The following is a 14,939-nucleotide window of genomic DNA, read 5'->3' as shown; positions in this document are numbered from 1 at the left end:
TCTGAGGAAGGGGTCTCAAACTCGAGAAGTGCAGCTCTCCGCTCCTGTGGACGAGCACCTCCACTGCCAGCCAGCGGGATTGACTCGGGTCCTCCAGCTAGACAATCTAGCCCGAGGAATTTAAACTATTATCCACCTCCCGATGGCGTAATTATCAGATGAACTTTTGACACCTGCTTGAAGGCAGGGGTGGTGGGAAGAAACTGGCTATTCCAGCCATCCTAAACCCTTCTCAAAATGGGAAAGCAGCTGGCGCAAAGGTCGCAGATGCTGGGGGCCCTTCTTCCTGAAGGGCTTTGTCAGGAGCTTTTGAAGTGACATTTCAGCTGATAGCACGGCAGGCTCTGGGATAGATGAGGAACAATTTTATTTTATTTTTTTTCCAACAGGAGGTCTTAGCGTGAAAAGAAATGGACCTGCCCTGGGGAGAAACTGAGTGGCTTCACCGCCAAGTTGGTGCCTAGGCTAGGTTTGATGGTAAGAAGTAAATTAATTGTTACGGCCAACATTTAGGTTTGGTGTTCAGGCAGAAACTTACCAGAAGGGTGAGCCCATCTTCCCATTTGTGCTTGCCTTCTGGCACCACTCCCTCGGGTTTAACTTCAGATGTTTTGACATATCTGATATATTTTCCACTGGAAGTTAAAGCTGTGCCAGTCTGAGCTCTGTGGACCTATCTGTAGGTAATTCGAGGAGTGGGGAACGTTGTGGGAGTTGGCCAGCCCTAGGTAGGACATTTTGGTATCTGCAGAGACCATGTACCCGTGTGCCCACAAGCTGGGTCTCTCCGGGCTGCGTTGTGATACAGCTCCACAAAATGTGTCTGAATTTATTGAGAGAGCTTCCCAGTGAGTGTGGGTCCAGGTTTTACCCAACCAGAGCCAAGGCATTTCAGAGCACAATGTTTTATCCCGGCCTTTCCCTCAGCAAGTGACTTGCCGGAGCACGAAGGATTGCGCTCATCACGCCCTTGTTCCATGGCCCTCACAGCACTGCTCTTACAACTGGCTTGTCCCCTGGGTGCCCAGGAAGCATTTTGAGGCAGGGAAATGGCTCCGAGCAGGGACTTGTGGCGTTCCTCGGCCACAGGCTGCCACAGCAAGTGCAGCAGGCGGATGGCGTGCGCCTGGCTCTCGCTGCCCGCTCTGTTTTTAGCTCTCGCAGGAGCTCCCCATGCATGCTCTGCATGCCTCCCTGACAGCTGCTGCTCCCCGCACGGCCCCCAGGCACCCTGCTCGTGTGCTGCTGGCCTCGGCGGCTCCATTTAGAAGCAGCATTGCCTGTGCTGTGTCAGAGATGTGCTGCCTGCCTCCTCTGCACGGTGCAGCACCGATGTCGGCGTGAAACCCATCGTCTGGCTGGGCACAACTGTCAGTAAATAGTTCTTGGGAAGGACAGAGGGAGTTATATGAGTTGAGCCCCAGGAAAATGATAAAATGATCCTCACTTGTCAAACTCAAACTGGTGTTTCTGTGTGAGGGCAGGACTCCAACTGGGCATCTCACAAACCAGCGGGGTGAGCGCCAGTGGCTGCAGCCCCTCAGGCCCCTGGCTGCTTGTCCTCACCCCTGGCAGGGGGAGCCGGGTCCTCCAGCTCCCTAAAAGTAAGCATGTGTATCTGTTTTTTTTTTCCTGCCCTTTGCTTCCAGGAGGGTGTTGTGGTTAATTTCACGTGGCATTAAGGACTGTGTCAGCAAGGATTCCTTTGTGGTATTTCCCACGTAAATAAATCTTGTCTAAGACTCTCGTCCCTAAACAGCCACAGGAGACCCCGAGGCATCTGAAGGATTTTCATTTCTGCCAGATTTCAATTTAGCATGTCATTTTCTTTTACGTTGTTGTTTGATTTGCCCGTGCTCACCTGCCAGCCCCGAGCAAACGGCAGGTGGCACCAGCGCCCTGCTTCAGCTGAGCAGCTGAGTACTACTGAGCATTGAAACTGTAAAAGTAAGGCCACAGCAGAGACTTCTCAAGGTATTATTGCTACAGTTTAAATGTGCCTGGTATCTCCCTGTAGTCCACTAATCCTTGCTTGCACATCCTGGCTGGGTTGCTGATGTGCGGTGTCCCCAGTATCACGGTGCGTGTGGAAGGCAGGAATTCACTGGATCTGCTGAATGTGCTTAATCCCAAATAACCCTTTAGCTTTTAGCTTGGCAAAACTTAATGTGTCTAAATGAGTCCTGTAAGACCAGGCTCATTTCGGGAAGCTTTACAGTGCTGGAAGAAGGATGAGTTGCTTGTGGCTGCGCAGAGGGAGAGCAGAGCAGCCCTTGGGGTTCTTGTGAGCACGTCGCTGCTCTGGGAGTTTGGAAAGCAGCCGAGGAGTTTCAGTGCTGCGCTGTGTGGGTGCCACTAGCAAATACCGCGGTTATTTTAGGAGGATGTATTTTCTGTCAGACGTTTCTTTGATAAGACTCCGTTCAGACAGGATTTGATATAATGCTGTGTTTTGCTGCCCGTACTAATATGCGTAGTATTAATAGTAACACAATGGGATAGGACCTGGGCATTGAGATTGTCATCTAATTCTGCTGAAGATGATGGAAAGAGCTTTCATTGATTTAAACATGCATTTCATTTAGCTCCACCATCTTCAGATGGGGTAAGGTAATAATAACGTATGCATGAGAAGTAAGAATACAAGTTCTGGTGTATTAATTTATGGGTATGTAAGTGAAGGGTTATGGGGGTTTTCAGCACAGAGTAGCCTTGTGAAGTAACTCTGCGTTTGGCCACACAGGATTTGGGTTCTTCAACACTGCTGTAAATAGCTGTATCCAGTGGTTCTGAGCAGAATGGTCCTCAGCTCCTACGTGAAGGTAGGGAGACACGTTTCCTGATAGGTAACTGACACATTTTCTCATATGTTACTGCACAACCGGTCAGCTTCCTCCTGTGCTGAGACCAGTTTGGGCTGGGGACTGACTCCAGAAGCTGTGGTTTGCACTCAGAGGCACTGCCTGTTGCTGTGTGCTGAAAGCAGCCCCATTACCATCTCCCTGGTGTCCCATTGCTGCTTCACCAGCCTGGCTCACCTGCATCATGCTGTGTGCAGGCAGGAGGAAAGGGAGAGGTTTGGGATAAGGGCTGTCACCCCATCCTCTTGCTCCTTTGCTCCTCTCCAGCGTGTGCTCATAGATAACGTGGCATGGCGTGGCTGGTGTCTTCTGGGTGAGCTTCCTGCTGGGTGCTGCAGCACAATGTAGGGATGCCCGAGCCCAGCTGGGACAAGCAGCAATGCTTTTTCTGCAGGCTCAGCTGGGGGACACCTAACAGGTAGGATGTTACTGGTTTTGGCACCCATCCTGACCAGCTAAAGCTTGTCGTGTGTGCTCACAGACTGCTTGCTGCGTGGTGGATGTGCTGAGACATTTGCAAAACTTGTGAATTTGTACTCCTTTTACACCAGTTGCTTTTCTAAGGCTGTTTTCCAGGTGCAGCTGCATACCTGCTACAGTAAGAGCTTGAATGTGCTGATTACTTCAGCATCCTTCACATCGCTCAGTAGTTACAGAGCTCCTGGATAGCTGTGGTGAGCAGGGCTAGTGCTTTAGTGTAACATGCAGATCTATAGCTTGGTGTGGGTATGGTTCCCTTTGAATCCTTTATTGAGGAAGGGTTCCTGAAACAACAGTGCTGCTTGTATGAAACCCTGTTTTGACAGCTAATGAAAGCTTGAATCCTTACAATGCTGGTGGATGCCATTTCTGTTACAATTATCACCAGCAGCTCTGCAATTTGGGGAGCCAAGTTTCACGGAAAGCACGATTACTCTAGGACTTGTAAAAAAAAAGACACGTCATGATTTCCTAAGGCTGCACTGACAATTTAGCGTATTTGCTTCCCAGAACGTGCTGCATGAGCCTGAGCTGACATGTGTGAGAGCAGGTGGCTGCTGTCAGTGCTGGGGCAGCATGGGGAGGAACCCTGCTGCTGCTTTCCAGCTCCTTGGGCATCGCGTGCGCGTTGCACGCCGTCGCTTGGTGTCCCCAGCTACTGCTGAGAGTGCTGGTCTGCCTCGTGCTGGGAAGTCCTCAGCTCTTCACCTAATAGGCATCACTGCTGGCGTTGCTTCATTGCAGAGCTTGGACGTGAAATCAATCATTCAGTAGGTACAGCAAGGAAGGGAGCTGAGAACAAGTAGGAGATGGAAGAAGGGGATAGAAGAAATCACATTCATTAACCGGGGTGATGTCGAACTGCTCTTTTTCACTTGTTTCCTGGTTACAGGAGAGGGCAGACGTTCTGAGCATCGCTCTTACTTGCCGTTTGACAGGCTTATCTGTGTGTACGTGTACTTGTGCAAGCTTGTGAATGGTTAGTAAAAGCTTTTAAGTTGTGGGTCAAACCTGCCCAAGTTAGCAGCGAGCAAAGCTGCTGGGGCATGCAGCCCAGCATGTGGCTGGTCGTTCCCTCTTCCTCACCACCGCTGTGCAAGTAACAGACACCGTCCACATTTCTGCTTGGCATCTTTCCCTGTATTTGTCCTTCTGATCTTGTGTTTGTGACCTCCCCTACTGCTTTGCTGTTGAGCCGCGGAAGTGGATGAGGTGTGGGGCCCGTGGGCTGCTGCCACGAGGAGGCAGAGCTTGCTCCATCCATCCCTGCCCCAGCTGGGCACCGCTGCTCCGAGCACGTGGGGAAGGAGAGCGGCTGCAGCAGCGCACCAGAAAGGAGATTGATCTTCTCAGAGGTTTGAATACCCAAGTCCATTAGAGTTTCCTGGGAAATATCAGCTCAGATTCATGCTGGCGTACCTTGGAAATCTTTTAAAATTAAGTACCAAAAATCAATGCGTTGCAAGACTCCCAGCATGTAATTCTGAACCCATTAGGAGATTTGTGCTAATTTTGAAAATAATCTTTCTATTTTAACTGTTACTTTGAACGTATTTTGAAAGTATTTTGAACTTGTGTATCTGGCAGAAAGGGAACAATTAAAGGAAAGATTACATTGTATTACTTTAATTGTGATGGATTGAATCATTTGCTGAAGGAAAGTATCTACAAAGCGTATCTAAGTGCAGAAGCGAAAATGAAAATGAAAATTGGTCTCAGCTGTTCCACTCCCCATGACAAATGTGTATTTATGTAATCCATCCCTTCTCATATCTTGATAGCACTGCGCACACAGTGCATGAATTAATTCTACTGAGAACTGCGGTGAGATTATCTCTGAGCCCATGTAAGCACAAGGAATCCACCTTTACTCTCAGGTCCCCTATATATTCAGTGTGGCTGTTGCTGGTGCTTGCTCCCACCAGCAGTGCCAAGGCCAGGCAGTGGAGGTTGAGGCATGGGGGGTTTGGTGACAGCCCTTGATTAGCTGGTAGTTTTCTCTTTGAAGGAGCACTTAGAAAGCAGCTGTAGGTGGCTTTCCAGCTGCTCCACATTGGGACGAAACTTCTCTTAGGAGTGAAATTTTGGTCTAAGAGCTTCCTGTGCTGGCAGTTTGGGGAAGAAAAACAAACCTGCCATTGAGAGTGGGAAGAATTCACCGATAGCTATGAGACAGGCTCACCCTGGAGGGCAGGGAAGGAGATCTTGAGCCCATATGGTCTTATTTTACCCTGGTCCCACTGATGTATTTTAATCACTGTGCAGGTCTGAATGAAAAGCAGTGCCCCAAAAAGGCTGGGTTTGGAGATAGGGTGTGCGGTATCTTGACAGCGAGTTGTTTATATCTATGTGTATGATGTACAGACAGTGCCTTAATTCATGCTGTCCTCTCACCACCAGTTAACTGTAATTGTTAATGGCAGGTTCAGTAACAGCGTCCTGCACAACTGCACTAATTGCAAATCCTGGATCTCGCTGGAAGCGAAGTCCCCTCCCTCGCAGGAGGGCTGCGAAGCTGCTGCTGCCGGTGTGAGTGAATGCCCCATGGTGCTGCGTAATGAGAGCGCCGTGGGTGAAAGGAGCACTGCAGCAGCTCACATGGCAGCAGTGCCCTGAATTCAGAGCTCTCTTCCCTCACAGGGACACTGCTGCTGCATCTTGGAAGCTGTAAAATGTCGAAGGAATAGAGTCTAACACCTGCCATAAGCCCTGTCTCGGAATTAAGCTGGCTAAGGTTGCTTTGGTGAGAATGAAGTAAGAGCATCAGCTCCTCTTCCTGCCCCTCCAGCTGCTGGGGACTGAGGGATCCACGGTCTCTGTGCTTCATTGTGGAAAATGCTTTCTCCACTGTGAGCTAGGGGCATTTTAATTTCATGAAAATCCTCCCTGCGGTATGGCAAGGGTCCAGCTGGCCACATGCTATTGCCATGTACTGCCAGAATAAAGCGGTCGTGTTGGACTTCATCAGATGGATGAGGAAATAAATTCCTTTTCTCTGCATCAGGATGGGGAGTATATGGGTGTGTATTGGGTATGGTGGAGCAGAGCACGTGGAGGAAAAAAGTCTGTCTTCTGGCAGCCGCACGTGTGAAGCCAGGGAGGAGGTGGAGATGTGTTCATTGATTGCAGGTGCAAACGAAATTGTTTCCCATCCAGTCCCTTGCTCAGAAAGGTATTAAGTCGCTGTTGAAACTTGTACAGCTTTCACCTTCAGAAAATCAGGCAACGAATGGTAAACAAATGATGATTTTATTAATGCTGTCCTTTGTGGAGGTTTAAACTAAATCTAGTTTGTGATCTATTGAACAGGTTCTCTCGCCTTAATTTTCGTGGCTCGGCATTACCTGCAGCTGTACTGCGTGAGGGCCAAGCACTCATCACTCCCAGTGGTGCTGTCAGCTGCAAGTGCTCGATACCTCTTGGGACTGGCAGGTATGGAAAGAAGCACAGCAAGGACGTAAGCTGCCTGATGCCACCAAACTTAGTGTTAGATCCCTTTGGGGTGTATCGTCTGTCTCTAAGCTACTCCAGTCCCTGTTTCAGCCTGTAAGGTGCTGGCAGCTGTTCTGCTCTGTCTTTAGAGCCTCTAACGTGAGCGCAGGGGCAGCGGTGCTAAAATGCTGCTGAAGGCAGTGAATGGCTTGTGTGAAGCTCTGTGGCGTTTTGTCATGCAAGAATTGTATGTGCAAAGGTACAGCAACGGCTTTGGCTTCTAATTAAAGCTGCCCATGGGACCTGTGGAGCTATTGGGACTAGGAAAGCAAAGCTGCAAAATAGGTTTTTAAATCTGTGTGCTCTGGTGATAAAACCATTTGTATCTGAGGCTGTTAACTGTCCTTTTCTGATCTTTTCTTGGTTAATGAAAGTAGCGGTTGGAGGAAAATGCAAAGGTTTCGAGTTGCGAAAATGCATGTTTGCACCGCTAATCACTTGAAAAATCAATCTCCAGAACTTCATTTGTTAGGAGCAGCTGATTAGCTGCTCTCTGTGCTTTCTCCCTTTTAATAAAACCCCTGAGTCGAACGACAGAAGGGCTATAATTAAGGAGCATTTTTTTTCCTTTCCCAACGACATTCTGGCAAATGTTAAGCAGCGGGGAGCCGGGCATAAGAAGGACAGAAGAGCCTCTGCACCACTTGTGTGAGCCTGGGCTTCACCTGGACAGGAGGGAGCTGGGCACTTTGCTCCTCTCTGCCCCAGCACTGACAAACTGGGGTCTGGTCACTGCTGTGCGAGTTGCAGCAGCTCTGTCCTTGCTCCGCTGTCCCCAGGGGACGCTCCTTGTTTGCCAGTTAGCAAACTGTGCCCTGAAGGGGACAACAGCAGTCACAGCAGAGCCAGACTCCAGGTTTCCCCATGCATCTCTCTCAGTGTCCCCAACTTGGACGATGTTAAAGCTGACCCAAAGATCTTTTGCTATCTTTCTTCCTAGCAAAAGGTAACACAGAGGTCAATATTTCTGTGCTTGGGAATTTTACCCGGGAGAGTCTTGGCTTGAGTAGGAAAGAATAATTCCAAAGGCTAGGGAAATGGATACGTTAAAATCATAAAGGGTCATGCTTCTCTTAAATGACTTCCCTGCTCAAAAGTATGTAGTACAATTTGTCTAGCAAGGCTATAGATAGAAAGGTTGTTCAGTGAACTAAGTTGAAGGTTTTTTTCTTTTCCTGACTGATGCCTTCTGGTTTCTAAATGACCACAAATCATCCATCTGGCATTGAAAATGTTTTTAGTATGAAAAATTAATCAGATACAATCTAAGCATAATATGACCTTGATTTTTCTCCAACGCAAAAAATAGTTTGCACCCATAAACTGCTGGGAGGAAATATGTCAATAAAGTAATCGCTCATTTTTGTTTTGTAATTCCTCGTTAATTTGTTTGTGTTGAATTGGTCCCTTTTTTTTTTCTTCCCCTCCAGGAAAGCAAGCAATACTCCTAGCCGAAGGTCTGCTTTGTGCAGGCAGTTCCCGTGTTTTCTGACCCGCCCAGCCCAGCATGTACTTCAGGTATGACCAATGCAACCTGCTGCCTTGGCCAAACAGTAAAGGCTAATGATGACAGATTGGGAGATAATAGTTTTATGGTGTGGACAAATAATTATTAGGCACTGAAACAATTCTATCAAGCACTACACTTGTGGCTGAGATGAAACTTTAACCCTGGTCTTCAGAGATTTAAAAAAAAAAAAGACAAAATGTCAATATGATGAAAGGATGAGACAGGGAAAGAGTCTTGGTTATTTTTCTTCCTTCTTTTCAAAACTGAGTAAAGAAGAAAAAGGATAGTTTCATAAATCCAGGCTCTGCATATTTACACAGAGGCTCCCAGGAGAAAATACACACAGCCACTGCAGATTGACTAGCAGAGTGGTGAGCATGGCAGCTCTGGCAACTCATGCTCAAAGCTCTGCAGGCTTGTATTGTTTGGGGTTTTTGTCTAAATGCGGCTGCACAAATGCTTTGATAAGAGTGTCTGAAGACTTTTGCTGTATTTTATAGTAGTATCAGTATTAGGTGTAGTAAATGGACAAATTGAGAGCTGTGGGTTGCAGTGCTCCTGGTAATGTGCAGAGCCTCCAGGCTGCCCTGAGGACCATGGGCGGCTGCTCTGTGGGAATCAAAGCAGAGCAAGCAGACTTGGGCAGAGGCAAGCTGAGCTTGTCCTGGCCTTTCATTATTGGTAAAGTGAGGCAGTTGACCTGCAAATGCCCATTCCTTGTGACATCCAAAATTTTTGGAAGTATTCCAATACCAAATATTTCCTAGGAAAAGTTGTATGTTGCGTTGATTTCTCTAAGAAGGATCAAGACTTGGTTTCTGAACAATGGTATTGCTGTAACTGTATCTTACGACATTTTTTAGAGTAATGTATTTTTGTTCTTTTTCCTTTTCTTTCTTTCTTTATTTTTTATTTTTTTTTATTCTCCAGAGGATCTGAAGACGTTTAACTAGACTTGGAAGTAGACTGTGTAATGGAGCGTGAAAAAACATTTTAGTCTGACCATGTGCTCTATAATATCAGATCAATCAGCCATCTGGCTTGGGAAAATGGAATCATCTTGATTACCGAAGTGTGCGGATCCCTCTGGGAGCTGCAGTTAGCTGCTGAGCGTCTCTGAAGAGTGCCCTGCTCTCCTCGCGTGTCCTTCACAGCAGCCTGCTGACAAGTCTCGACACAAGACAGACACAAATCAATAGCGTGTTTTTAAATGTTACTGAGATGGAATTTCAGGGAGCCTTCATGTTAATGTCATTTGGCACTTACATGGAGTAAACAGCAGACGAGGAAAAGCAGACTTGAATTTGGCTCCAAGAGAGTGATGCGAATCCAGGCCCGGCACCTATTTAACTCCCTGAGGTTGGTTATGTCCCTGCTGTGATCAGTGCATCAACTGGGGGTATTGCTGCTCCTGGGACTAACTCCTGTATGCTTGACACATTATAACTTCTGGAGTCCTCAGCATGCCAGATGCACAGACTATCACAATCTGAAGTTCTTCACAATGTACACCTGAAAGCTTGAGTGTCTTCTGCCCAAGTTGTTTAACCTGTCCAGACTGTAAACTCCAGCTGAACTACCTAAATCGGAGACTGGGAGTGGGAACGCAGCACCTTTTTATTCTGGTTTCAAGTCACTCTTTGCCAAGTGCAGCACTTGGTTGTTGTCGTATCTCAAAGCTGACACCAATTTTTCTCTTGTCTCAGGTGTGCTGTGGAAAGGAGATGGCCTGTGCTTGAGCCGTAAAACTGATGGGCTCCAGAGTTGGATTTGTTATGCAGGTACAGTTGGTTTACAGCATGCGTGGTCAGCCTGACCCTTCCCAAAAGAGATCTGAGCATCACCACTGGTAAGTGCAGACAGATGGACAAAATCTCCAATTCTACCCAGACAAAAGTCCTGGGAAGGCAAAGGATGAGTCTGGTGAAACCTTGGGTATCTGGTAGCCCAAGATTTGGGGATTAGGGTGGTAAAATCCCTTGGGTTTCTTAATGGTGCCAAAGTCTGGCCTTTGATTTCCATTGCTTTGTAGCTGTTATTTTTTATTTCTATTGAATGAAATGAGTATTCTGTCCACCAAAAATCCTCAGAAGTCTATTAACTAGAAATTCAGCAATTTATGTAGAAATTAATGTGTTTAGGTAGGCTGTTGTTTTATTTTTAGTGCTACCTAAAGCTGACGCTGGTATGTGGGTGACTTTGGATGTGGAAGACCCACGAGCACTGGGTTTTCCACCAGCTCTGCCAGCTGGGAGCTGTTTCCAGCTCCCCGTGTGCGGGCAGCCAGTCCTCAGGATGTGCACTTGGGCAGCGAAGGGCACGTTTTGTTGCAGGTGAGGCTCAGGCAGAGGATATGTCATGCAACTAACGAGGAGAAAAAAGTAGAGGGGCAAATAAATCCTGCAGCTCTGGCGTAACTTGTGGAGGAAATGTGGAGAAACTCATAAATATCAACCTTGGGTACCGCGGGGAGGGCAGGTGGGGTTGTGTTCAGGGGCCACATTCCCTGAGCTCGTTTTCCACGTGAGGTTCATTCTAAGCCATCCATGGTTCAGAAACAACCCAGGCACGTCAGCCCCGGTTGCTGATAAGCAGGTACTGCCTGTCCTGGGGCGCAGCCTGCAGGAGTGATGGTGTCCGGACGAATTACCAGGAAAAGGCTCTGATGAGTCCTTGACATTTCCGTGCCCAAGGTCAGCCTGCTCGCCCGGATGGGAGGTGTAGGGGAACCTCTCCCGCTGTCCTTATGGCTGCTGTTTGCTCGGGTGCTGTCACGCCTGTGCTGCTGGCTGGGCAATGCAGGCTGCTGCTGCCTCCAGGACCCAGCCTTCACACCATGCTGCACACCCTCTGCCTGGCACTGCTGCGAGGATGCTCCTGCCTCTCTGCAGCCCTGCTCTTCTCCTGCCCTTCTCCAGCTGCCTTTTTGCACTAGTCTCACCTGCATGTTCTCCACCCTGGTTCATGTTGCAGAATTTTCTGAGAAAAACAAAAACCCCTCTGAGGAGCACATTCTGGCTACCTGGGCGAAGTTACATGGTAGAGATATAGGAAAAAAGACCAGAAGACCTTCCTTAGATACAATGAGAATCCAGAGGTTCTGCGATTTACTGGCATCTATGTTTTGTATTAAATACGTCTGGAGGATGGCTGTCAAATCTGATCTTACGGAATGCGTGTCAACCTTTTATGCTGACTTTATTTGTTTTACCTTTAAAGCAATCGAGCTGCTCCCTGAGGCAGGTATTGCTGTGTGCCACCTTTAGCACAATCAGATTAGCATCGTGTTTGCTCTAAAAGCCGAGGCCTCGGTGCAGCGCCCGAGCGAGTGCTCAGCGTTGAAATGAGATTGTCTGCACAGAGCTCACTGCCTGACCCCTGTTCCCTCGCCCGGCCTTTGAGAGGAGTGTGCTCTCCATATGGTGCTCCTGCTATGCCTGCACTATTTCTAGCTTCAAACACTGCAATTGGGATGGACAGATATAAAAATAAGGCTTTGATCCCGCCAAGATGTCTGCTGACCACACCGTGGATCTCTTTTGCTGGTAGTCCAACGAGTGTCGTGCCGTGCACCCTTCAGATTATCCCAGCCAATAATAATAATAATAGTAATAGTAATAATAATAATAATAATAGGCAGGTTCACGCACTGTGTTCTTCCTTACCCTATTCCAAGGACTTTTACCTGCGCTGCTTTCTCTCCTGCTCTTCATGCAACCCCATGTGCCTGGATTTGTATGTGCTTTGAATCTGATGTTACTTCTCCAGCTGGAAAGAAAGCAAAACCCATACTCTAGGCAATGAAATGAGTCTTTCACTTCTTGAAGTGCCGGCTAAAGCCTGGGCAAGGATGCTTGAGGTTTTTGATCTTCTTCCATGTCGCTGTTGAGTTTGGCTTGTTCCAGCCCTGCTACCAGGCTGCTCTCCGTTCTTATGCTTTTGGCATTTTAGCCAGGTCGATCCAGGTGGCTTCTAAAACTTGGGTTTTGGCACCAATTGCAGAATCCAGGTGCAGGAATTTTCTCCCATAGCTTAGCAGTAGTAGTTGATATTTTTCCCAGACTCCCCACTAACTAAGGGCAGATCAAAAATGTGATAAAATTAGCTAAACAGATGGAGAACGTTTATTTTCCTTTGGATGTTATGGAAGGGAATTGCAGCTCTTTAGCCTTTTTTCCTGTTGAGTTTTAATTAGATAAGCTTATAATTATGCTTCAGAAAAAGAATAATCATACTCTTACTGAGCTTGGGGAGTTAGACTGGATAATCTCAAGAGGTCCCTTCCCATCCTCAGTGATTTTGTGATCCTGCATGTTTTGAAAACCTTCTTAAACTAGCAGTTGATTTTTTTTCATCTCTTCCAAGAACACAAGTAGCTATTATTTCTTAGCAATAGAGGTACTGTGACTCTTGATTATATTAATTTGATGGTTCATAATTTTTCGTTGTTCATAATCTTGTTGCTACTTTCAAATGCTTTTTGTACAGCTGCTGCAGGTTCCCTCCATGCAGAAACATACTGATTTTTTTAAATTATTTTTTAACACTCTACCCTACTAAGCCTTTTCCCAAAACTTGAGCACCCCTAGGATCTTAGCACATTGTAAATCATCATTTTGGAATGAGGGCAAGGACCCAAATCTGCATGAGAAAAAGCTAACCAACTCTATAAATGGATTATTCAGCAAAGTAAATGATGCTAACAAAAAAAAAAAAAGACTTTTTGCTTTGAAATATTTGATTTGTTCTGTATGCCAATGAAAAAAAGACTTGAAGTTTAACAGAATGCTCAGGCTTATGTGATTCTTGGTGTTTTCTTGTATAAAGCCCTCAGTATCTCCACGCTTCATCTGTTTGCATGGTGGGGATGGGAAAGAAAGAATCTTTTTGTTATCGTTCATCAAAGGCTTCCAGTGCTGCTTCTTTTTTTTTTTAATTTAGTGTCAGAGCCTGGGTTTCCTGGAACATCAAGCAGTAATTATCTCCCTGTGTATGATGACCTTTCAGTCAACTCAGATTTTGCTTTTGGGTTCAATGCTAATTCTGTGGCCAACTTTTTAGGGGTCCGGCTTAGTCTTTAATTAGAAGCCGGTAGCATTGCATTCCTACTCAGCACAGGACATCAGATATTTCCACAGGCAGACAATCAGATGTAATATGCCCATAGTTTTGTGTGCACACCTAAACACAGGCCAAATTTCAGATGGTTTTACCTAATAAAGAGTCCTTGAAAATATGGTTATAACTTGGTGTGCTTCATTGTGGGGGATTTCTGCCTGACAAGGGTGGTTGGCAGGAGCTTCTGAACTGCTCAAAGGTTATGGATGCCTCTGGAGAATGCTGTCTTAGAATAATGTTTACGGTCACTAACCCAGATTTCGGCATTCAGAGCTGCTGGAGTGTGACATATTCCACGATTCCTCCCTGCCCGGCTGGTGAAAGCACTTCTCCGCTCCGGAGCGAGCCCCGCGACCCGGCACTTCCCTCAAACAAAGAGCTGGAGACAGACGGCGCCTGCAGGACTCATCCTAATGGGAGCCAATTTCGGGAGAAAGCCTAGGCTGTGATTTTGAGATCTTTGGTGTTGGTTTAAATGAGCTCTGCGAGTCCCAGGGAGGAGGTATGTAAGCCTGATTCCCCAGCAGCATGGCACATTGGGTGGGAGTGACAACTTGACCTGCTCACACTGTCAGAAAGATCTCTGAATAATAAGCTGGAAGTAATAAGGCACTTCAAGCCATCTGAAATGCAGAAATGTAAATGTGTACTGGATGGGATATCAGGCCTGCTGACAGCCTTGCCAGGTTGACTCATAGGAGCTCTTCTCTACACACAGTGGGGTATCAGGACTGGGTACCTTCAAAGGGGCTGTTGGACTAATTATCCTCCCAAAGGTTTGTCCCGTGGGTTTGATGAGGTCCCTCTGATCTTCACATTGAAATTCCTCAAAAGAAAATAAACTTAGAGCCCCCCAGTGCAAATGTCAAGTACGTGTCCTGCTGCAAAGCCTGTGCTCAGGGATATTCTCTGGGGAGCCCACGGCCTCGGGCTCTTTGCTGGGAGAGCCAAGTTGTGCACGAGGAGGCCTGGGGTCCCCTGCTGACGTCTCAGACTCCTGGTGGCCTTCAGCTCCTGCAAGGAGAACCCTTATTCCATACTTCTTCAGGCACAGCTCCAGTGTTGTATGTGTGGATTTCCCCCTCATGTGAGTTAGATATATTAAAAAAAAAAAAAAAAAAGCAAGGGATTATTTCATCTTTATAGAAATGTCCTATGAAGATAATAATGCCCAAACAGAATTTTTGCTCCGAAAGCCCAGATAGTTGCCACAGTGTATTGTATTAAATGTGTATGTTTATTTTCTTGTTGTTACTCTGAGGCTTGAAACCTGTATCCCTGTTTTCTTGCAGACTATTTCTGGGTCTGAGCTCCTGTATATATTTGGTTCAGCTCTGTTCTACCCCGTTGTGCTCATAGGACCCTTTCCAAAATCCAGGCAGTTCAGCATTTGTTTCTGCAGCCAAGGAGGGCTCCTTTTATAGTGGAATCCATCTGAGAGGCAGCAGGAAGAGGTAAGGCCTGCAAGGTAGTTGGTT

General features: G+C 47.0%; 1 long non-coding RNA gene across 17 annotated transcripts in view; it reads left to right on the top strand.

Moving 5' to 3' along the window:
* The window catches only part of LOC137864354 (uncharacterized), a 48,017-nt gene that overhangs the window by 28,483 nt on the left and 4,595 nt on the right, over positions 1-14,939 (top strand). For 7 of the 17 annotated variants that reach the window (XR_011101439.1, XR_011101445.1, XR_011101437.1 and 4 more), the window contains 7 exons: positions 2,744-6,084; positions 6,651-6,773; positions 8,264-8,351; positions 9,274-9,702; positions 10,050-10,192; positions 13,719-13,963; positions 14,754-14,915. This is a non-coding gene — a long non-coding RNA (uncharacterized lncRNA). The remainder of the gene's footprint in view (positions 1-2,743; positions 6,085-6,650; positions 6,774-8,263; positions 8,352-9,273; positions 9,703-10,049; positions 10,193-13,718; positions 13,964-14,753; positions 14,916-14,939) is intronic. The other 10 variants (XR_011101432.1, XR_011101434.1, XR_011101433.1 and 7 more) reach the window with 10 other exon arrangements.

Source organism: Anas acuta, chromosome 14 (assembly GCF_963932015.1).
Source record: "Anas acuta chromosome 14, bAnaAcu1.1, whole genome shotgun sequence".
NCBI lineage: Eukaryota > Metazoa > Chordata > Aves > Anseriformes > Anatidae > Anas > Anas acuta.
Note: the sequence above shows the minus strand (reverse complement) of the source record. Positions and strands in the feature narration are given on the sequence as shown.